Source organism: Amia ocellicauda, chromosome 6 (assembly GCF_036373705.1).
Source record: "Amia ocellicauda isolate fAmiCal2 chromosome 6, fAmiCal2.hap1, whole genome shotgun sequence".
NCBI classification, from domain to species: Eukaryota; Metazoa; Chordata; class Actinopteri; order Amiiformes; family Amiidae; genus Amia; species Amia ocellicauda.
Window position 1 is genome coordinate 49,088,651 of NC_089855.1, and position 24,052 is coordinate 49,112,702.

Here is a 24,052-nt window from a genome sequence, read left to right on the forward strand (position 1 = left end):
TCGTGGGATCAGGCGAACAGAGCAGACAAAGGCGATGGTGGTCGGGAAGACAGGCAGGAAGTCAAGGGAGCAAGGCAGGTACAGGGCTAGAGGAAACAAGACTAGAACAGGCACTGGGACAAGGCTCGGGATTGCAGTGTGAACTGACAAAACTGTGCCACAACTGAGGGAAGTGAAGGGATTATAAGGGGAGCAGGAACCAGGCTTGGGGGGTACAGGGCGAATGGGAACTGAGGGTGGAAGCAAGAGTGCACAAGGGTGTATGGAATATAAAAACAGACTGATTGAGTGATGAGAGCAGGGAGAAGGCAGGGAAATGTTACCCTGGAATTTGCTTTAGTAACTTTAATTGTCTGCATTATTGTTTGGAATATGCTTTTTTCTTTTACTCCCTTCTCGGTTATAAGCAACTTAAATTCCTTTCTTGCAAAGTATTAACTTCAAATGACCTTCCAATGCAGCTGGCAATTTACAGGTTAATAATCATTATTCATGAGTATTGGTTATAATATTGATGAGATGGAAAGGCTTAGTTTAGAGTGCCAATTAAATCACTGCTATTTTTATTAGAAATGACCATTCAGACAGTAAAGAATACCCTGTGTCCATGTAAGGCCTAAAGTGACAATATTCAAGAGCCAGATGTTTGGAATTCTGTTTCCCTGTGTATATAGTTATTCCAGCTGTTGGTAGTCTAATATAAATGGCTGTAATGTATGTTCTGGAGGTCAGATTTGAGTTGTTCTTTTTACACAAGTGCATAAGACTTTGAAGTTTCACTGTCCAGTGTCAAAAGTCTGCATGGAGCACTACAAAAGTGTTACATTGACCATTAATTCACTATTTTTCTTATAAGCGCTTTTGTTTTTCTTCACTGTTTTGATTTATTTATTAACTCTGGTGGGCAAACACAATTATTTCTGTAATTTTCTGATTCTCCAGTTTGTGCTCTGTTTTTTCATAAGACACTCGGCTCTAGCCCTTGTAGTTACAGAGTTATAAGTAGAAATATGCCAACAGTAAAACCAGGCGAAAATTGGGGCTAATTAATACAATTTATTTCAATTCATGCAATATATAATATGTGCATAGTGGGGTAATAAGATAGAACACATTCAAAATAAAAGTGCTGCACATTTATTCTGAGATGCTGAGATTCTGAACCCAAATGAATACCACTGAGGGGGGATTACTTTCACTCTTAAGAAACATACTTGAAATCATGAGAGCACAAGACACATTGCTGGGAAACAGTTTCCAAACACACGCACATCTGCTTCAGTCAGACGGCTGTGAATTTGAATTCACCGGCTTCTTTCCTGTGGTTTCATATTCAGAGTCATTGTCCTCCCCCTTCACTCGGCAGCCTCCCTGTAGGACACAGCACACCAGACAGGTCAGTGAGTGACTGAGCTCAGCACAGCTCTAGCCTTGGTGACACAGCAATGCCAATCAGAGAGGATTGCCTGTAGATGGGATGATGGTGTTGTACTGGCTGGTGTCTCCATCTGTGTTCTTCCTCTTTGTCATGTTGAGCCATTTTCATTGTTATAGCCAGTTATGACTTAGTACAGATTCCACAATGAGTTTCAGTATTAATCTGTACATTTGCATAGGGTCGCATTCACATTTTATATGGAGTATCTGTACAGCAGTCCCTTTCAGTACAGAAATCATCAATTGGTTGTGCTCACCTGGATTACACCATAGTCCGAGGCCACATTAGAGATCTGCAGCGCTGCGTAGGGGTCACCCTCAGCACCTGCCTGGTCTGTCTGTGAGACAAACCATAAGACGTCACTTTCACAACATTTGGATTTGTTTCATCAGTAATGGGGCAAAAGTAAAAGTATTTGAAGCTCACTTTCTTCTTCCTTCACATCCAGGTGAGATGAATAAAAAGACAAGAGGACAAATTAGTGCTGTGCTGGGAATCAATGTAACAATCGTAGGAGTCGATTCTTACTAATTGTGAGGGATAAACAGGGTATATAATTAAATTATGTTTGTGTGTGCTCTATGTTGTGCTTTGTGTTATGACAGCATTATGACAGTTTATGTCAATATGGCAGGGCTCTGTACTCTAGTTAAAAAGCTTATGCTTGGTGTTCTTGTATAAATAGTGCTTTTGAAAGAGAGAACTGTAGGCAAGATACCATTTATTTTTCAGGACAACTAACACAATAATAATACACAGGGCAGCCATCTCTCCTGTGGAAATGTATGGAACCAGCACAGATGGGCAGTCTGAAAGAAAAGACTCATATTTACATTTTCCTACATAACACTTTTGTCACAAATTTTAATGGAGGGACATTTTCCAGCTCACCATTACCTGAAGGGGAAATCTCAAACAGGAGTCTGGAAGATCCAGCAGTGTTCCTGCTCAGGCACTCAATAGTGTCCGTCTGCCCAAGTGTCTTCACCAGAGTGAGGGTGCTCCTCAGGGCTCGGCTGTCCAGCTGCTCTTCTCCAATGACACTGACAACAGAGTCACTGCTGAGTCTTTGTCCAGAGAGCAGCCACTCAGTGCTGGGTGAGGGATGCCCATGGCTTTCACACTGGCAGGTGATGTCTGCTTTGTGTTTCTGATACATGATGAGGCGTTCACAATCTCTGGCATGTCTGTATGAACAACACAATCAGCTCAGTGCTCTCATTTAAACAGCATATGAGGAACCACTATTGCTCTGGCACATTTAAAGACTAGATTATTTGCTTTAAATATCATGCATTTTCTGTAACTATTATGGTATGATATGATATGGTATGATTTTCCTTTTATGTAATAAAAATAGCAATTCTCAAACCCAAATATATGTTCCACCTACTTTGCAAGTGAATATCTCCTCATAGATCTTAACAATGGTTAAAATTAACTATCTGAAATCCCCAAGTCTCTAGTTTCTAGAGATATAAAAACAATGTTTCTGGCTATAATAATGCTATAATAATAATAATTTATATATATATATATATATATATATATATATATATATATATATATATATCAACTCGCCTGGAAAATGCTGATATAATTCCCTATGGAAATTCAACCTGGTATCAAAACAGGCTCACATTTGAAGATTATAGTGATATTCACCTCACTTTAACAATACAGATGGAATAAAATCAAAGGACAAAAAGAGCACAATTAATTTATTAAGGCATTGCAATATTTCCAAATCATAAAACATTGCAACTTAGTGCTAGGTAAAGGACAACTTGACCAGGAGGCCAACACTGAATCCATGAATCATGTTATGGAAGCATAGTGTAGTTAGGCTCAACAAGGAGCTAGGGTTGTGTTCAGGTTTTCTTTTGTTTCACTCTAGCACTATACATGTCCAGTGTTGCACCATCACCCCTGTTTCTGTTTCCTGAGGTCCCATTACAAGAGCCTAGCACTGTGGCAACCCTCCTTGGTGTCACAGTACATATATAACAAGCATACTGACTCTCAGTGAACTTCTCCCTTTGACCCTTCACCTTCACTCACTTAATGCTACTCTGCTGAAATTATAATGACATGTAAAATATACAAGTGTAGCATTATGGGGGGTGTATTTTGATAAGAGCATTTTAGCTCTGAGCTGAAGCACTGATCTAAAGAAGACCTCTCCCCCACCAAAGTTATCAGATTTCTTTAACTCATCAGCTGTGAACTGGTATACAAAAGTGACAGTTTTGGGGGGATGGCACCAAGAATGGGCCAAATGGCTTGGAAACCCTGGTGTGAGATGTCTGGGGAAGGGGGCCTGTAGATAATAAAACTCTTTGAAATGGAAGAGAGCTGAAATCCCAACACAAAGCTACGAACCCGGGCCACCGGCATTTCCAAAAGATGGCATGGATTGACATCAGTCATAAATCAAGCCCCCCTCCAATAGGACACTGGGGGCTGAAACCAAAATCCAATCTCACAAACTCAAGAACCAATCACCTATTGATCTGACAGACTATAAGAAACAGCGCATGGCCTCTCTCGCTCTCTCTCTCACCTGAACCAGAAACTCGCTGCCACAGCTCAACCTGTAGCTCTGTTGCCAGAACCAGAACCAGAAACCAACTAAGTCTTTACAGAAGAGTTAAACTGGGAGAAGGAGATTGAGCCGTACAAAGAATTCTTTTAAAGGACTTTATCAAATAAAGAATTTTACAGACTGCGCTGCCCGCCTGTGCCCACCTGATCAGTGGAGTTTTACAGCTGGACAATTGACTAAGTCGACTGTATACAAAAGTGTCAGTCATTTATATAGCTATTTGAGTCTTTAGAAACTCAACCCTTGGAACAAAACAGGGCCCTGCTTTCCTCAAAGACTTTGTCTTCAAGTAACTACGGTGGAAACCCTGCTTGCCAAGAAGATTTTGTGCACAAACTTGGAGCCTCCAAACCATTGGAAAATCTGTTTGGAAAAGACTCTACTTTCGCGAAACCCCAACTTCCAGGTGCATCGACTTAGTGGAAGTTCTTGGACAAAGCCGAACCGGACTGCCTTTGTTCCAAACCACACGGACCTCGTGCCGTGTGTTGTTATCTGAGCCCAAAGCCAGAGAGGCCTCTCTGCGACGAAGTTCAGATAAGTTTAACAGTTTGGAGTTCATGATTCATGACATTTGAGAAATCAATTAGAAATGTTAATCTGTGATTCAGAACTCTAGAATGTGTAATATCATTTAGTTTTCTTAAATATAAATGTGTGTTGCATTAAACTGTTTCATTGATAGTTTTAGAAATAAAATCTGTCAACGCCGAGAAATATCTTCTCATTCCTGTTTAACTTTTTAGTCTGAAATTGACACAAGTTAATAGACATTAGGTTATTGGTGGCCCTGCCTATCCTTAATCATTGAATAATAATCAGTTAAGGGAAATTGTGGTAACAAGTAATGATAGGATCTTTCTCGGCACCTAAACGTAAATGAGACTGATATATATATAATGAGAAGTTACATGACATTAAATAATAACCTGCATAGTTATTTAATGTCTGACTAACCATACTAATGAGAGACTCACCTTCGTCTTACTAACCGGTATTGTAGTCAATGTGTTTATAACCTTTTTTTTGTTTAACGATTTGTGTGTTATCATATGTGATCCCATGGTCTTTGATTTGGTCACGGAAGTGATTTGTCTTTGATTTGTTGATCTAGAGTTGAATCTTAATTAGTTTTTCCCTTTTGTATAATTAGTGTAGTGCTACATTTAGTCTTTGTTTTGAATAAATTTGACAATTTATATCTTTGGAATGGGTGTCTGCGTCCAATAATTACAGAAATATATATATATATATATATATATATTAGGTTATAATGTTGTATGATACTGTTTTAGTAAATTAAAAAATACAAGTTTTAAATACATATATATTAGGTTATTTTGTTGTATGATACTGTTTTAGTAAATAAAAAAAGAATAAGAAAAGTTTTAAAAACATATATATATTTATTATATTTAGTTTATATTGTTTTATGATACTGTTTTAGTAAATAAAAAGAGAATAAGAAAATATTTTTTATATTGTATTTTAGGTTATAATGTTTAATTCGTTTTAGTAAATAAAAAAATTAAAGTTTTATATATATTAGGTTATATTGTATACATTTGAGAAAAATAAATGTTGTAAATACACATATATTTTATTTTAGATTATAATGTTTGATTATACTGTTTTAGTAAATTAAAAAAAAAAAGAAAAATATACATTTTATATATATTTAAGGTTATATTGTTTTATGATACTGTGATGATACTTATGATACTATGATTTACCCCGAGTGGGATTTGAACCCACATGGACATACGTCCATGTGTTTTTAGTTTATATGTTTTATGATTAAGGCTGAGGATGATACTGTGTTGGCAAAATAAGAAGGTAAGAAATAAATCAATTAAGAAATGTATAGACTTACATATCTATCTATCTATCTATCTATCTATATATATATATATATATATATATATGTATCCAAAAGAGATTTAGGTATATATGTGTGTTTACACCACTTTTCTTAGAGAACAACAGTGAAATGTACTTTGTTACATTATGTTAATTATTGTTGTTACATTAGTGAATGCTCAAACATAGCCTTAACATGTATCATATTTAAGAATATACTGCATTTAATTTCATTACACATACATATATATATATATATATATATATATACACTCACCTAAAGGATTATTAGGAACACCATACTAATACTGTGTTTGACCCCCTTTCGCCTTCAGAACTGCCTTAATTCTACATGGCATTGATTCAACAAGGTGCTGATAGCATTCTTTAGAAATGTTGGCCCATATTGATAGGATAGCATCTTGCAGTTGATGGAGATTTGTGGGATGCACATCCAGGGCACGAAGCTCCCGTTCCACCACATCCCAAAGATGCTCTGCTGGGTTGAGATCTGGTGATTGTGGGGGCCAGTTTAGTACAGTGAACTCATTGTCATGTTCAAGAAACCAATTTGAAATGATTCGACCTTTGTGACATGGTGCATTATCCTGCTGGAAGTAGCCATCAGAGGATGGGTACATGGTGGTCATAAAGGGATGGACATGGTCAGAAACAATGCTCAGGTAGGCCGTGGCATTTAAACGATGCCCAATTGGCACTAAGGGGCCTAAAGTGTGCCAAGAAAACATCCCCCACACCATTACACCACCACCACCAGCCTGCACAGTGGTAACAAGGCATGATGGATCCATGTTCTTATTCTGTGTACGCCAAATTCTGACTCTACCATCTGAATGTCTCTACAGAAATCGAGACTCATCAGACCAGGCAACATTTTTCCAGTCTTCAACTGTCCAATTTTGGTGAGCTTGTGCAAATTGTAGCCTCTTTTTCCTATTTGTAGTGGAGATGAGTGGTACCCGGTGGGGTCTTCTGCTGTTGTAGCCCATCCGCCTCAAGGTTGTACGTGTTGTGGCTTCACAAATGCTTTGCTGCATACCTCGGTTGTAACGAGTGGTTATTTCAGTCAAAGTTGCTCTTCTATCAGCTTGAATCAGTCGGCCCATTCTCCTCTGACCTCTAGCATCAACAAGGCATTTTCGCCCACAGGACTGCCGCAAACTGGATGTTTTTCCCTTTTCACACCATTCTTTGTAAACCCTAGAAATGGTTGTGCGTGAAAATCCCAGTAACTGAGCAGATTGTGAAATACTCAGACCGGCCCGTCTGGCACCAACAACCATGCCACGCTCAAAATTGCTTAAATCACCTTTCTTTCCCATTCAGACATTCAGTTTGGAGTTCAGGAGATTGTCTTGACCAGGACCACACCCCTAAATGCATTGAAGCAACTGCCATGTGATTGGTTGATTAGATAATTGCATTAATGAGAAATTGAACAGGTGTTCCTAATAATCCTTTAGGTGAGTGTGAGCACTATTTGTGATTTCTCATATGTATTAAATAATATATATATATATATATATATATATATATATATATATATATATATATATATATATATATATATATATATATATATATAATATAATTTGTTTGTGCTCAAATGTATAGAATTAATACAATACACAAACACAGACACACAATGGTGACTTTTATTGTGACAAACAAGCATTTTACAACATGGAACATAGTCAGAAGTAGAAAAAGATACTCCAAAAAATGTTGTACAGATACTTGTAATTAATTTCTGGTTCACAACACCAACATTGGACAGAAAGAAACACTGACCTGTATGGAGTAATGTCATTCCATAACATTTCCAGCCTATTCCATATATATTCTATTAAGTCTTTCACTGTTGGCTTCTGATTCTGGCAACAAAGTATATCAGGTATCTACTGTAAATAAAGTGAGAAACACTTAAGTTTCTATTCCTTTGGAAATACCTTATTTTTCAAACCTACAAATACATGGTGACAACTGCAACCATGAAACATACAAAACACAGAAATAGGGACCACAAAGCAAGGATATAATGAGCACAAATGGTATTTTACTGCAAATTTTAAGTTTTGTAAAATTATTTATATAACTTCTAGGAGTAATCTACATAGTGAATATGCAATCAGTCTTCAGGAAACACACACAGCAGACTGAAATAAGCACAATGTCATATTTAGACGACCCAAAACTGCATTCTACTAAACCCTGAAACTCTGAAAAATCACTACAAACTCTATGTTTTGTAAAATGGCTTATTTCACAGACACAGAACCAAATAGGCTCACCCTCATCGTAGTACAAAGTATGATGTAAACGTACAGGTTTACCAGTAGCACAGGGGTATTATTAATCTATTCATGCACCTTTTAGACACTTGTCTAATACAGAGCCAACAACGGCATTGAGAGCGGGTAGCAGGGCTTAGACAATGCTGTGTGCTGGGATTTAAAATGACTCTGTAGGCCAGGGCTTCAAAACCCCATTTTAACATTGTCCAATTAGCCTCCAACCCCTATCATATCATATTGTATCATATGTATTATTGTTGTATTACTATGTACATTAATGTAGTTTATACTCTTGATTTATTTTGACATAATTATCATATTTTTAAGTAAAAATGAATAAATACAAATAACAAATACTATATAATAATAGTAACAATAATGCAAAAACATATTAAGCAATCATATTTTTACTTACAAAATAATATATATAAAATAACAATATAATTTAATAATAATAATAATAATAATAATAATAATAATTATTATTATTATTATTATTATTATTATTATTATTATTATTATTATAATTTAAAAACATATTAAACAAAACTCACCCTGACTTTGTCACAACCGCAGGATGGGGAACCTCTGCTGTCGACCCTCATCCACTCTGTCAACAGTTTGTAGGTGACTTGTAACACAAGGGCAGACGCATGAAAACTCAGTCTTGGTGGGGTGTTTCTGTCCAGTGGTCTGATCTGATACAACTTTCTACTACTTTTCATATTCTATTAAAATAGAACACATGAGTAGTACATAAAAAAGTGTTAAATCTGCTCCTCTTATGAGTGTCTCTACAGCCCCTCATCGCTCCCTTGCATTACAGAGCATGACAGGTGCTCTTCACATTGAAATTCACATTCATGTTGATGTAGGACTCGTCAACACAAAACTGTACAAAAATACATGAAATACGTAAACAATACAAACATTAAGAACAGAATCCACTTTCAATCTGACATTTCACTGTATAGAAATTAAATCAGTTTGAATGACCTCATGGCTTTCCTCAGGCTCGGAGCCAGGCCCGGTCTTGCCATCAGCGTCAGAAGCTGAGCGCTCTGTGTAAGATTCAGAGTATCGATCAGGTGTGAGCGGTGGAGAGGGGAAAGGGAGATGCAGAGCAGGCAGGGTGTCTGTGAGACGGGTCTCTGTCCTGCTTGTCCTGCAGAGCCTGTCTTATCTGAAATGGCACTGGACACACCCAAAGCAGCAACGCCCCCAGACAGCAGCTCCTTAAGAGAGGACACTGTCAAATTTAACATTCAATAAAAGTCCACTGTTTTGACCATTTTCAGTTGAATTAATCCTCAGCATCAAATGCATTGAGACCGTACACAGCTTCCAGATGACTTGTACTTTAAGATATGTTATATATTTAGGCTACCCTGTTATTGCTTGAATAAAATGTTATTTCATGAGAGCAGTAAGAAAAAAGGGGAACAAAGATAAATAATTGAATTAATCATTTTAAGCACTCTTGCTATTAGAAATAACTAAGATGAAGGCCTAAACTGGCTATCTACTAACTGTTTAAAAATAAATGGTTTTCTGTGAGTGTGCTAAAGAAATGAACTTCTCATTTCTGTCATTACAGTGAACTAACTGGAATACGTAATATATACCTAACAATTGCTTAGATTTAAATGCTTTTCTTTATGAAATGTAAGATGAGTGCGCAGAATAATTCGACATCTATATTTCTACCCGGGGTTGATTATGTTGACAGTTTATGACTGTGCTTTGCCATTAATCCAGATTTCACCTTGTTCTCTATGGGTTGGTTTCAGAGCATGATTAGCACTAGTTTAAGTACATTACTCAGAATATGGCACTCACCATGGTGGTATTTTGGTATACAAAATGATTTAGGCTGAAGGACAATAAACCATTGGTATATAGTACTATATTAGGCTAGCAAAAGTAATTGACCCATGTACATAAACAACTTACAGTCTGAATTAAACCTTCTTGGCTCTGTCTCACATGTACCAACTTTTAAAATCTCAATTTGACTTACTAGTAAAATTTACAAAGTGAGAGGGATTTAACCAAAGACAAAGAACTGTCTATTTTTTTAATTAAACCTTAATCATTTTTGCCCTTATCAATATGTTGAATACCTAAAATGTGCACATAACAGAAATATTTACACAGTCATGTGTTTCCTTATGAGACTAGTGAAGGCTTAAAAGTGATAATAATAAAAAGAAAGAAATGTGTCAATATTGGTCTCTTAAAGGGAACTGTATAGAAACAACTAATTTGTGCTTTTAAATAAGTAAACTGAATTTGGCACACAAAGACTGTGCGGCAATAATTAAACTGCTCTGTAGTAAAAGCCATGAAACCGGGTCTGATTACATATTCCTTCTTTTATTGTTATTCTTAGTTATTCTCTGGATTAGTGTCCTGGAGAAGGACAGCACATACTTATCAGATTGGGTGGGAAACGGCAGAGCCCTGAAGGTGGTTATCAGTCGCAAGCGATGGCTAGGTTCTAGATAAGGCCCTACAACCAGGCCTGGCCATAACACCCCAATGACAGAGCCAGAGAGCTCGTGTTTTTGTAGCCGGCCTACGAACCCAGTACTCAGAGTGTTTTTTAAATTATTTAAAACCGTCCTATACTTTCTCACTCTATATTGATACATGTACATTAAGTAAAAAAATAAACACACTTTGATGTTGCGGTATTGCATGAGCATTTCACTTATTTTCTACGGATTATATCTGCTTAGAAATGTTCAGTCCTGATCATTTAGACAATCTCATTCTTAAACATGAACTATTTATCTAAATTGTGTATATATGGATTACCTTTAAATATATGTATATCTTACTGTTTGTCTGTCTAAATGGAATGAGTATTTTGTACGTTATTATTTTACCATGCTACACTTACTATGCTGTCTTGTAATCTTTGTCTGTATTGCAGTTTGGGGTGTACAGTATTTCACCCTATTCAAACAAAACAGTTATTCAGTTAGGAAATCTTCAGATGACCATGTTTTGTTCTAAAACAATGTAAACAAGTTGAAATCTTTTTTAAAACATGTCAAGGTAAACATGTTTGTACTAGTTTATCCACAGAGAGATATATGACTGGCACAGGTATTCTTCTAGCACATGTACACCTAACAAAGAACCATAACATGGCATGATGATAAAACATGATATACATAGAACATTAAGTGATATAACACCATGGTTTTGTGTAAAAACAATGAATGGTCATGTCAGCACCAAAGGCTTTTGAAGTAGGAGGGGAGGCCTTTGTGTGATAATTGTAGTGAAGAAACTGAAACTTTGAAGGCAACTATTTCTGTCTCTGTGAAGAGTAATATGTCCGGGCAGCCTCGTCCCTCTGTATGTCTGGCTTCCTGTAGGAGATTTCAGACCAAAGCTGCTACACTGTCCTCTCACTCTTGAGCTGCAAACTGCTGTTCTGGCTGCTTCTCAAAGCTTTTGCAAATGCACTAAATCATTGTGGGTCTAAACTTCATCCTGTGTCTACAAGCTAGAGATGCTCTTGATCCCTTCATGTGAATGGAAACTGTTCACTCCATTATAGAACAAATAACATATCACAGGTAATATTTGGTCATAAAGTCATGGCCTTATATGCGGTAAACCATGAAATATTGTACTAACTAAAGTATTGTGGGTTTCTAAATTTCATGAAAATATATATTAAACACAGTGACAATTGGGAACTATTAAAATATGTCAATAGCTCTGTAGGCGTGTCTCTGTAATGTGATTATGTGTGACAGTCTGTGTGTGTGTCTCTGTAATGTGTTTTTGTGTGACAGTCTGTGTGTGTCTCTGTAATGTGTTTATGTTTGACAGTCTGTGTGTGTGTGTGTGTGTGTGTGTGGGTGTGTGTGTGTCTCTGTAATGTGTTTATGTGAGACTGTGTGTGTCTGTGTGTCACTGTAATGTGTTTATATGTGACAGTCTGTGTGTGTGTGTGTGTGTCTCTGTATTGTGTATATGTGTGACAGTCTGCATGTGTGTGTGTCTCTGTAGGCGTGTCTCTGTAATATGTTTATATGTGACAGTCTGCATGTGTGTGTCTCTGTATTGTGTTTATGTGTGACAGTCTGTGTGTGTGTGTGTCTCTGTAATGTGTTTATGTGAGACAGTCTGTGTGTGTGTGTCTCTGTAATGTGTTTATGTGTGACAGTCTGAGTGTGTGTCTCTGCAATGTGTTTATGTGTAACAGTCTGCATGTGTGTGTGTCTCTGTAATGTGTTTATGTGTTACAGTCTGTGTGTGTGTGTGTGTGTGTGTGTGTGTGTGTGTCTCTGTAATGTGTTTATGTGAAACAGTCTGTGTGTGTGTGTGTCTCTGTAATGTGTTTATGTGTGACAGTCTGTGTGTGTGTGTGTGTGTGTGTGTGTGTCTCTGTAATGTGTTTATGTGAGACTGTGTGTGTGTGTCACTGTAATATGTTTATGTGTGACAGTCTGTGTGTGTGTCTGTGTGTCTCTGTAAGGTGTTTATGTGTGACAGTCTGCATGTGTGTTTGTCTCTGTAGGCGTGTCTCTGAAATATATTTATATGTGACAGTCTGCATGTGTGTGTCTCTGCAATGTGTTTATGTGTGACAGTCTGCATGTATGTGTGTCTCTGTATTGTGTTTATGTGTGACAGTCTGTGTGTGTGTGTGTGTGTCTCTGTAATGTGTTTATGTGAGACAGTCTGTGTGTGTGTGTCTCTGTAATGTATTTATGTGTGACAGTCTGTGTGTGTGTGTGAGTGTCTCTGTATTTTTTTTATGTGTGACAGGCTGTGTGTATATCTCTGTAATGTGTATGTGTGACAGTCTCTGTGTGTGTGTCTCTGTAATGTGTTTATGTGTGACAGTCTGTGTGTGTTTGTCTCTGTAATGTGTTTATGTGTGACAGTCTGCATGTGTGTGTCTCTGTAGGCATGTCTCTGTAATGAGTTTATGTGTGACTACTGCATGTGTGTGTGTCTCTGTAGGTGTGTCTCTGTAATGTGTTTATGTGTGACAGTCTGCATGTGTGTGTCTCTGTAATGTGTTTTTGTGTAACAGTCTGCATGTGTGTGTGTCTCTGTAATGTGTTTATGTGTGACAGTCTGTGTGTGTGTGTGTCACTGTAATGTGTTTATGTGTGACAGTCTGTGTGTGTGTGTGTGTGTCTCTGTAATGTGTTTATGTGTGACAGTCTGCATGTGTGTGTGTCTCTGTAGGCGTGTCTTTGTAATATATTTATATGTAACAGTCTGCATGTGTGTGTCTCTGCAATGTGTTTATGTGTGACAGTCTGCATCTATGTGTGTCACTGTATTGTGTTTATGTGTGACAGTCTGTGTGTGTGTGTGTGTCTCTGTAATGTGTTTATGTGAGACAGTCTGTGTGTGTGTGTCTCTGTAATGTATTTATGTGTGACAGTCTGTGTGTGTGTGTGTGTCTCTGTAATGTATTTTTGTGTGACAGTCTGCATGTGTGTGTCTCTGTAATGTGTGTATGTGTGACAGTCTGTGTGTGTGTGTGTGTGTGTGTGTCTCTGTATTTTTTTATGTGTGACAGGCTGTGTGTATATCTCTGTAATGTGTATGTGTGACAGTCTGTGTGTGTGTGTCTCTGTAATGTGTTTATGTGTGACAGTCTGTGTGTTTGTCTCTTTAATGTGTTTTTGTGTGACAGTCTGCATATGTGTGTGTCTCTGTAATGTGTTTATGTGTGACAGTCTGTGTGTGTGTGTGTGTGTGTGTGTGTCTCTGTAATGTGTTTATGTGAGACTGTGTGTGTGTGTGTGTGTCACTGTAATGTGTTTATGTGTGACAGTCTGCATGTGTGTGTCTCTCTGTAGGCGTGTCTCTGTAATATATGTATATGTGACAGTCTGCATGTGTGTGTCTCTGCAATGTGTTTATGTGTGACAGTCTGCATGTATGTGTGTCTCTGTATTGTGTTTATGTGTGACAGTCTGTGTGTGTGTGTGTGTGTGTGTCTCTGTAATGTGTTTATGTGAGACAGTCTGCATGTATGTGTGTCTCTGTAATGTGTTTATGTATGACAGTCTGTGTGTGTGTGTGTGTCTCTGTAATGTGTTTATGTGAGACTGTGTGTGTCTGTGTGTCACTGTAATGTGTTTATATGTGACAGTCTGTGTGTGTGTGTGTCTCTGTATTGTGTATATGTGTGACAGTCTGCATGTGTGTGTGTCTCTGTAGGCGTGTCTCTGTAATATATGTATATGTGACAGTCTGCATGTGTGTGTCTCTGCAATGTGTTTATGTGTGACAGTCTGCAGGTATGTGTGTCTCTGTATTGTGTATATGTGTGACAGTCTGTGTGTGTGTGTGTGTGTGTCTCTGTAATGTGTTTATGTGAGACTGTGTGTGTGTGTGTGTCACTGTAATGTGTTTATGTGTGACAGTCTGCATGTGTGTGTCTCTCTGTAGGCGTGTCTCTGTAATATATGTATATGTGACAGTCTGCATGTGTGTGTCTCTGCAATGTGTTTATGTGTGACAGTCTGCATGTATGTGTGTCTCTGTATTGTGTTTATGTGTGACAGTCTGTGTGTGTGTGTGTGTGTGTCTCTGTAATGTGTTTATGTGAGACAGTCTGCATGTATGTGTGTCTCTGTAATGTGTTTATGTATGACAGTCTGTGGGTGTGTGTGTGTCTCTGTAATGTGTTTATGTGAGACTGTGTGTGTCTGTGTGTCACTGTAATGTGTTTATATGTGACAGTCTGTGTGTGTGTGTGTGTGTGTCTCTGTATTGTGTATATGTGTGACAGTCTGCATGTGTGTGTGTCTCTGTAGGCGTGTCTCTGTAATATGTTTATATGTGACAGTCTGCATGTGTGTGTCTCTGTATTGTGTTTATGTGTGACAGTCTGTGTGTGTGTGTGTCTCTGTAATGTGTTTATGTGAGACAGTCTGTGTGTGTGTGTCTCTGTAATGTGTTTATGTGTGACAGTCTGAGTGTGTGTCTCTGCAATGTGTTTATGTGTAACAGTCTGCATGTGTGTGTGTCTCTGTAATGTGTTTATGTGTTACAGTCTGTGTGTGTGTGTGTGTGTGTGTGTGTGTGTGTGTCTCTGTAATGTGTTTATGTGAAACAGTCTGTGTGTGTGTGTGTCTCTGTAATGTGTTTATGTGTGACAGTCTGTATATGTGTCTCTGTAGTCGTGTCTCTGTAATGTGTTTATGTGTGACAGTCTGCATATGTGTGTGTCTCTGTAATGTGTTTATGTGTGACAGTCTGTGTGTGTGTGTGTGTGTGTGTGTCTCTGTAATGTGTTTATGTGAGACTGTGTGTGTGTGTCACTGTAATATGTTTATGTGTGACAGTCTGTGTGTGTGTGTGTGTGTCTCTGTAATGTGTTTATGTGTGACAGTCTGCATGTGTGTGTCTCTCTGTAGGCGTGTCTCTGTAATATATTTATATGTGACAGTCTGCATGTGTGTGTCTCTGCAATGTGTTTATGTGTGACAGTCTGCATGTATGTGTGTCTCTGTATTGTGTTTATGTGTGACAGTCTGTGTGTGTGTGTGTGTGTCTCTGTAATGTGTTTATGTGAGACAGTCTGTGTGTGTGTGTCTCTGTAATGTATTTATGTGTGACAGTCTGCATGTGTGTGTCTCTGTAGGCATGTCTCTGTAATGTGTTTATGTGTGACAGTCTGCATGTATGTGTGTCTCTGTATTGTGTTTATGTGTGACAGTCTGTGTGTGTGTGTGAGTGTCTCTGTATTTTTTTTATGTGTGACAGGCTGTGTGTATATCTCTGTAATGTGTATGTGTGACAGTCTCTGTGTGTGTGTCTCTGTAATGTGTTTATGTGTGACAGTCTGTGTGTGTTTGTCTCTGTAATGTGTTTATGTGTGACAGTCTGCATGTGTGTGTCTCTGTAGGCATGTCTCTGTAATGAGTTTATGTGTGACTACTGCATGTGTGTGTGTCTCTGTAGGTGTGTCTCTGTAATGTGTTTATGTGTGACAGTCTGCATGTGTGTGTCTCTGTAATGTGTTTTTGTGTAACAGTCTGCATGTGTGTGTGTCTCTGTAATGTGTTTATGTATGACAGTCTGTGTGTGTGTGTGTCACTGTAATGTGTTTATGTGTGACAGTCTGTGTGTGTGTGTGTCACTGTAATGTGTTTATGTGTGACAGTCTGTGTGTGTGTGTGTGTGTCTCTGTAATGTGTTTATGTGTGACAGTCTGCATGTGTGTGTGTCTCTGTAGGCGTGTCTCTGTAATATATTTATATGTAACAGTCTGCATGTGTGTGTCTCTGCAATGTGTTTATGTGTGACAGTCTGCATCTATGTGTGTCACTGTATTGTGTTTATGTGTGACAGTCTGTGTGTGTGTTTGTCTCTGTAATGTGTTTATGTGAGACAGTCTGTGTGTGTGTGTCTCTGTAATGTATTTATGTGTGACAGTCTGTGTGTGTGTGTGTGTCTCTGTAATGTATTTTTGTGTGACAGTCTGCATGTGTGTGTCTCTGTAATGTGTGTATGTGTGACAGTCTGTGTGTGTGTGTGTGTGTGTGTCTCTGTATTTTTTTATGTGTGACAGGCTGTGTGTATATCTCTGTAATGTGTATGTGTGACAGTCTGTGTGTGTGTGTCTCTGTAATGTGTTTATGTGTGACAGTCTGTGTGTTTGTCTCTTTAATGTGTTTTTGTGTGACAGTCTGCATGTGTGTGTCTCTGTAGGCATGTCTCTGTAATGAGTTTATGTGTGACAGACTGCATGTGTGTGTGTCTCTGTAGGTGTGTCTCTGTAATGTGTTTTTGTGTGACAGTCTGCATGTGTGTGTCTCTGTAGGCATGTCTCTGTAATGAGTTTATGTGTGACAGACTGCATGTGTGTGTGTCTCTGTAGGTGTGTCTCTGTAATGTGTTTATGTGTGACAGTCTGCATGTGTGTGTCTCTGTAATGTGTTTATGTGTGACAGTCTGATTGTGTGTGTCTCTGTAATGTGTTTATGTGTGACAGTCTGCATATGTGTGTGTCTCTGTAATGTGTTTATGTGTGACAGTCTGTGTGTGTGTGTGTGTGTGTCTCTGTAATGTGTTTATGTGAGACTGTGTGTGTGTGTGTGTCACTGTAATGTGTTTATGTGTGACAGTCTGTGTGTGTGTGTGTGTGTCTCTGTAATGTGTTTATGTGTGACAGTCTGCATGTGTGTGTCTCTCTGTAGGCGTGTCTCTGTAATATATTTATATGTGACAGTCTGCATGTGTGTGTCTCTGCAATGTGTTTATGTGTGACAGTCTGCATGTATATGTGTCTCTGTATTGTGTTTATGTGTGACAGTCTGTGTGTGTGTGTGTGTCTCTGTAATGTGTTTATGTGAGACAGTCTGCATGTATGTGTGTCTGTAATGTATTTATGTGTGACAGTCTGTGTGTGTGTGTGTGTGTCTCTGTATTTTTTTTATGTGTGACAGGCTGTGTGTATATCTCTGTAATGTGTATGTGTGACAGTCTCTGTGTGTGTGTCTCTGTAATGTGTTTATGTGTGACAGTCTGTGTGTGTTTGTCTCTGTAATGTGTTTATGTGTGACAGTCTGTGTGTGTGTCTCTGTAATGTGTTTATGTGTGACAGACTGTGTGTGTGTGTCTGTAATGTTTATGTGTGACAGTCTGTGTGTGTGTGTCTCTGTAATGTGTTTATTTGTGACAGACTGTCTGTGTTTGTGTCTCTGTAATGTGTTTATGAGTGACAGACTGTGTGTGTGTGTCTTTGTAATGTTTATGTGTGGCAGTCTGTGTGTGTGTGTCTCTGTAATGTGTTAATGTGTGACAGTGTGTGTGTGTGGCTCTGTAATGTGTTTATTTGTGACAGTCTGTGTGTGTGTGTGGCTCTGTAATGTGTTTATGTGTGACAGTCTCAATGTTACAATGTTTGTCTCAGTCCTTTTTCTTTCTTGTTATCGGATAATCTTATTGTCATGTCAAAATGTAATCACTTTTATTCTTTTTGATTAATGTTGCATGTCTTCTCATGCTTGTTGTTACTGTCATACCTCTGCAGTACATTGTGTTGTGTGTGTGCCTGTAGACCTGTCTGTAAGGGTCTGAATGAGCAGCATGTTCCACATGTTGTTTTGAAAAAAGGATTTTGTTTGACACTTGATGGATACATCTGTGTTGGTTTCTGGATGAGTATTGGGGAGTTAACCAACACATTTATTTTTTTAAGTATTCGTTATATTTCTTGATTATTTTCGGTTTAATTTTGAAAGCATTTAGGAAGAGACTGGAGTCTGTTTGAGAGGGCATTGTGCAGGATTCAGATTCAGGAAAGGGTTTGTATTTCAATGCACACCATAGAACTAGAGCAGTAAAATGATCAATCCTGCTGTATTGTTTGTATTTTTTAATATTGTATCTTTGCAATTCATGCTATTTTAACATTTCAAGTTTGTGTGTTTTTGAAAATTATTTATTGCATCATTGGTTTGGTTTGCTTTCACTTTATGCCCTGTATCTGTGATTTTACTGGAAATGTATTCTAGAATTGACTGACATATTGACTGATTATAGTTTGTCATTAAAATTTTTGCATCTGCTGCTATTACAATCTCTGTACAATATTCCCCTGTGTATGTAGGTACAATTTATTTATTATTGTTTTTGAAATAAAGGAAACCTTTTAAGTTGGTCTGAATCTCAGATACATTCACTGCTTCAATAAATATGGAGTACTAGGAATCTGCTACACATCGTTCAGTGCTGTAGATGGAAACACACTGCTGCTGAGTCTGTCTGAAGCCTCCATCCCACTACTGAATCTGAAACTCTCTCTTGTCACTCCTCTGTCCTCAGGAATGGCTCTCCCCAGCAGTCTCCTGTCTGAGGAGCAGTTCCAGTGCTCTATATGTCTGGATATATTCACCAACCCAGTCTCCACTCCTTGTGGGCACAACTTCTGCATTGCTTGTATTGGAGGGTATTGGAACAGCAGTGCTGTGTGCCAGTGTCCACTGTGTAAGGAGACTTTCTATAGGCGGCCAGATCTGCGCATTAACACAACCTTAAGGGAAATCAGTGAGCAGATCAAGACCAGAATCTGTCTGTCTGAGGAGTGCTCTGCTCATCCTGGAGAAGTGTGCTGTGATATCTGCACTGGGAGGAAGTACAGGGCTGTGAAATCCTGCCTGGTGTGTCTGGCCTCCTATTGCCAGACTCACCTGGAGCCCCATCAGAGAGTCAAAACCCTCATAAGACACAAACTGATTGAGCCTGTGAGCAACATTGAAGACAGGCTGTGCAAGAAGCATGAGAGAGTCCTGGAGCTGTTCTGTATAGAAGACCAGGTCTGTGTTTGTCAGTTTTGCACTGAGAAAGACCACAGTGGACACACTACTGTCTCAGTAGAGGAGGAATATAGACAGAAAAGGGTGAGTTCTTGTATTTATATATTTACAATTATTCTACATTATTCAAATAAATATTTGAACTAAGCACCATGTTTGGATGTTGATGGATATTTCACTTGAAATGATAGAAGACAATAGATAGAAGCAATTTAAAGTAATGTAATTGTCTATATGTGCAGGAAACATTTGGAAAGTGCAGGATCCTGTTCTAGAAGGCTTTGTGTTAAGTGTCAGTGTCAGTGTGTCATCAGCAGTGACTGGAGTGTCTGTGTCCCCCTGTCTCTCCACAGGCTCAGCTGTGTAAGACTGAGGCAGAAGTGCAACAGAAGATCAAGGACAGGCTGAAGAAGGTGGAGGAGCTCAGATGGTCAGTGGAGCTCAGCAGAGTGAGTCCTGTCAGGAGTCTGATCACACCCTACTTAGTGGGGCACTGCAGGGCTGCTCTCTCTCACACAGACTGCAGGATTAGTCAGAATACGTGTGATGTGGTTTCAGGTCCCAGTGAGGTCACAGCTCATAACTCACTCTCAGCTGATTGAATGTCTGTGTCACTCATTGATACGGTGTCATGCTCCTCTGTGTGTTCCTCTGGTCCCCTCAGCGCTGTGCCCAGAGAGAGGCTAATCACAATGTGCGGGTGTTCAATGCTCTTGTGCGCTCCATTGAGAGAAGCCACAACGAGCTGCTGGAGCTGATTGAGAAGAAGCAGAGAGTGGAGGAGAGGTGGGCTGAAGGGCTCATTAAGGAGCTGGAGCAGGAGATCACTGAGCTGGTGAGCTGGAGCAGCTTTCACACTCTGAGGACCACATCCACTTCCTACAGGTCAGCACTGTGATATCACGTCATTTACAGTGACCTTTATTGACCCCTCCATCATGATGAGTTTCTCCTCTCTTTTGCTGTAGAGTCTCCCAGTCCTGTGCCCTCTTCCACACACCAAGGACTGGTATGCCATCTCTGTGAACTCTGACCTCTGTTTCGAGGCTGTCAGGAGAGCTGTGTCTCAGCTGGAGGAGGGTCTCAGGGAGGAACTGGAGAAGCTGCCAGAGATAAGTGAGTTTAATTCATACTGTTGGGTGAAAATAGTTTTCTTTAGACTTTTAGAAAATTCAGTGTTTGTTTTCCTTGTATTTCCTGTTGGGACTCTCTGGTTGTGCGGTGGTTAGTGCTGATGCCTCAGAGTTGCTGGGACTTGGGTTCAATTTCTATCTTTGGATGTCTGCCTGTGTGGAGGGGGCTTGTTATCCTTGTGGCCATGTGTTTTAAGGTTAGGGGCTGCAGATCCCTCCCATAGTTTCATTTGACTAGTTGTCAAGCATGACTCGTTCATCTGGGCAGGTGAATGTATCCACCCAAAACATAGTTCTTTCTCAAAAACTCATTATCCAAATCAATACATCATACATTTCTTTGTAATGAATATTACCCAGTTTCTGTACAATCAATGAATTAAATTAGACAACAAGTGTCGATTTGTCAAGTTAAAATCATAATTTCAGCGACTAGTGCACAATATCGGGGTAGGAGATCTCAGCTCCCCACTCCAGCAGGCAGGTTTATTATGGTACCTAGTGGTCAAATATGGGAAATGCAGGAAGCTCTGATAGAGGCTTGTAGAGGCAGCTGAGCCTCCAGCCCTCACACTGCACAACTCTTAGCCCTGTGCTGGTCTCTTGTGTCAATGCAGCTGTGCCTGCTGTGTGTAACAGTGTAGTGTTTCCTTTAAAAAACGCAGTTAAATGACTACAATAACAAGACAAGTTGGTAACTAAGAGTTACCAGTGTGTTTTTCTTCCAGAGCTGAAGAGGATCCAGCAGTGTGCAGGTGTGTGATTTCTGTTGTTCTCCTGCCCTCACTCATGGATGGAAAGAGAGCAGAGTAGAGAGTCGAAGAGCCACAGTGCCAGGCAGTGCTGATAAAACGCCTCACTCAGGGTGACCTGGGCCCCGTTCCTCATTCCTGGTTTAATTAATACAGGCTAATCTGATAGCCTGACTTAAATGATCTCCTATGGTAATTTACTCATTTGGACTTTAAGCTTGCTTTGAGGAACAGAAAAAGTTATGCTGAAACTCAGTTTCTCAGTACACTGACTACACAACAGCTACTCAGTGGGGAGATGGGCAGAGAGAGATGAATGCCTATTATATTGAATTTTTATTATCATAAGTATTGTAAATGATGCTGAGGCCCAGGCCTCTTAGAGAGGCTCAAGATCACTACACTACCCTCTGGCACACTACAATATATACAAGGTGCCTCAGCATAATTTACAATTTTATTGATAATATAACATTATTTGTATTTTTTTTTTTTTAAATGAGCAAATTACAATTTATTGGCATTGATTGTTTTAATATGTTTTCACAGTATTATTGGTTTTAAGTGATTCAGTAAAATCTGCACTGTGGCGCAGGAGAACAGGGTTCAAGTCGCCGTTGTGACTGCTACCCCCGAAATACCACAACATACATGAAAATAATACATATGGTAGATTTACATTCTAAGTAATAAACCTGCAATGCTATAACCAACAATTATATCACAACTATCACACAAAAATGACCTATGACCTTGATATACACGTGCTGTTTCTGGTTTGTTTACTCCTGTTATTAGCATCCACCATAGTGAACTGTGCACTGTTATCCATGAAACCTACAATAATGTATGGTTTATAAAGTTTACAATGTACAAGTACTGTTAAGTTTATTTATAAGTTGTGCCTGACCCTACTGGCAGGCTGCCCCTGGTCTCATCCTTAGGAAAGCACTTATTCACAGCACAGTGTCCTCATCACTGTACCAGGGCACTGGGATTCACATAGTCTACAGGGTTATGCCCCCTACTGGTCTCACCAACACCTCTTCCAGCAGCAACATCTGTTTTTCTCAGAGGTCTCCCATCCAAGTACTGGCCAGGCCCAGCCCTGCTTAGCTTGTGTAGAGGGCTGGTGTTGAACTGCAGGCTAGAATCCCCGGTGAGCCCAGAGTACAGCAGCACCATCAGCAACATTCACTCAGTCCAGGCAGCACAGCTTCCTGTGTGACCAGTGTCCCCACCTGGAGAGGAGCTCATTACAACACCGACTGTGGCTCGTCTGTTAGGGCAGCAGTGTGATCTAAATACCTCATACTCTCAGATCTCTCTCAAAATATATGACCTGGAAATGAAAAACAAGAAAGCCTGTAAATTCATAATTGTTTTCTCCACTTTTCTTCTTAACTGCAGTTTGTTTCATGTATCTCTCCTCTCTGCTCCACAGTGGATGTGACTCTGGACCCCAATACAGCTCATCCCCTTCTCATCCTGTCTGAGGATGGGAAACAAGTGAGACTTGGACACAAACGACAGACTCTCCCTGACAATCCAGAGAGATTTGATCCTGTTGGCAATGTCCTGGCAAAAGAGGGCATCAGTTCAGGGAGACACTACTGGGAGGTGAAGGTGGGGGAGAAGACTGACTGGGATTTAGGAGTTGCCAGAGAGTCCATTGACAGGAAGGGGGAGATTATATATACTCCTGAGAATGGTTACTGGACTGTGTGGCTGAGAAATGGAGCTAATTATGAGGCTGGTGCTGACCCCTCTGTCCTCCTCCCCCTGAGCCCGAAGCCCGGGACGGTGGGGGTGTTTCTGGATTATGAGGGGGGGCAGATCTCCTTTTACAATGTAGAGGCCAGGTCTCATATCTATACTTTCACTGACACCTTCACTGAGAAACTCTATCAATTCTTCAGCCCTAATCACAATAATGGTGAAAACGCAGCCCCACTGATCATCTCTCCTGTCAGTCACACAGACTGAATGATTCTCTGTGGGAGAGGCAGCAGGAGTAATAACCGTGATGTTCACATTAGTGCTCTCCAGCCCCAGAGGGAGTCTGCTTTAAATTTGAGAACACTACCCAAAGGAAAAGGGGAGGCCAGTATGTTCTAAAATGCTCTGGCTGCTTGTGGTTTTTCATTCCAATAAAGCACTTCAAAGTTTGAATGTGTGTGTGAGAGAGAGTGTGAGTACAGATTTATTTCTATTGGAAATTATCGGTAGATAATAAGCATTTTAGCTGACATTTTGTATGTATTTTTTTCCCATGTTATAGATCTTTATAGGATGTAAATTAAATCAATGAAAATGATCTCCTTATTTAGATATTTATCTGGCAGTACAAACACAATCGCCTCATTTTGCAACCAGGACGTGCCATGACTCACAGTCTTTTAGTTTTAGTTGCATTTTCTGAGCACATACAGGAGGATATTGTGTTTCTATGGTATTGCATGTTTGCTGATAAGCAAAAATAAAACACCAGAGGCATCTTTTTGTTCTGTACTCCTGGTTTTATTAGTTTTCCTATAAAAAACTAAGGTGTCCCAATTTGTGTGATCTCGCTGCACTGAATACAGTATTACTGCAGTAAATCATCCCACAGGACACTCACTGACAAAGAGT

At 39.3% G+C, this 24,052-nt stretch overlaps 1 protein-coding gene and 1 pseudogene across 3 annotated transcripts in view; both read left to right on the forward strand.

Moving 5' to 3' along the window:
• The window catches only part of LOC136751661 (myelin-associated glycoprotein), a 363,254-nt gene that overhangs the window by 309,361 nt on the left and 29,841 nt on the right, over positions 1 to 24,052 (forward strand). The window lies entirely within an intron of this gene.
• On the forward strand, positions 19,048 to 23,932 carry LOC136751664 (E3 ubiquitin-protein ligase TRIM39-like; annotated as a pseudogene).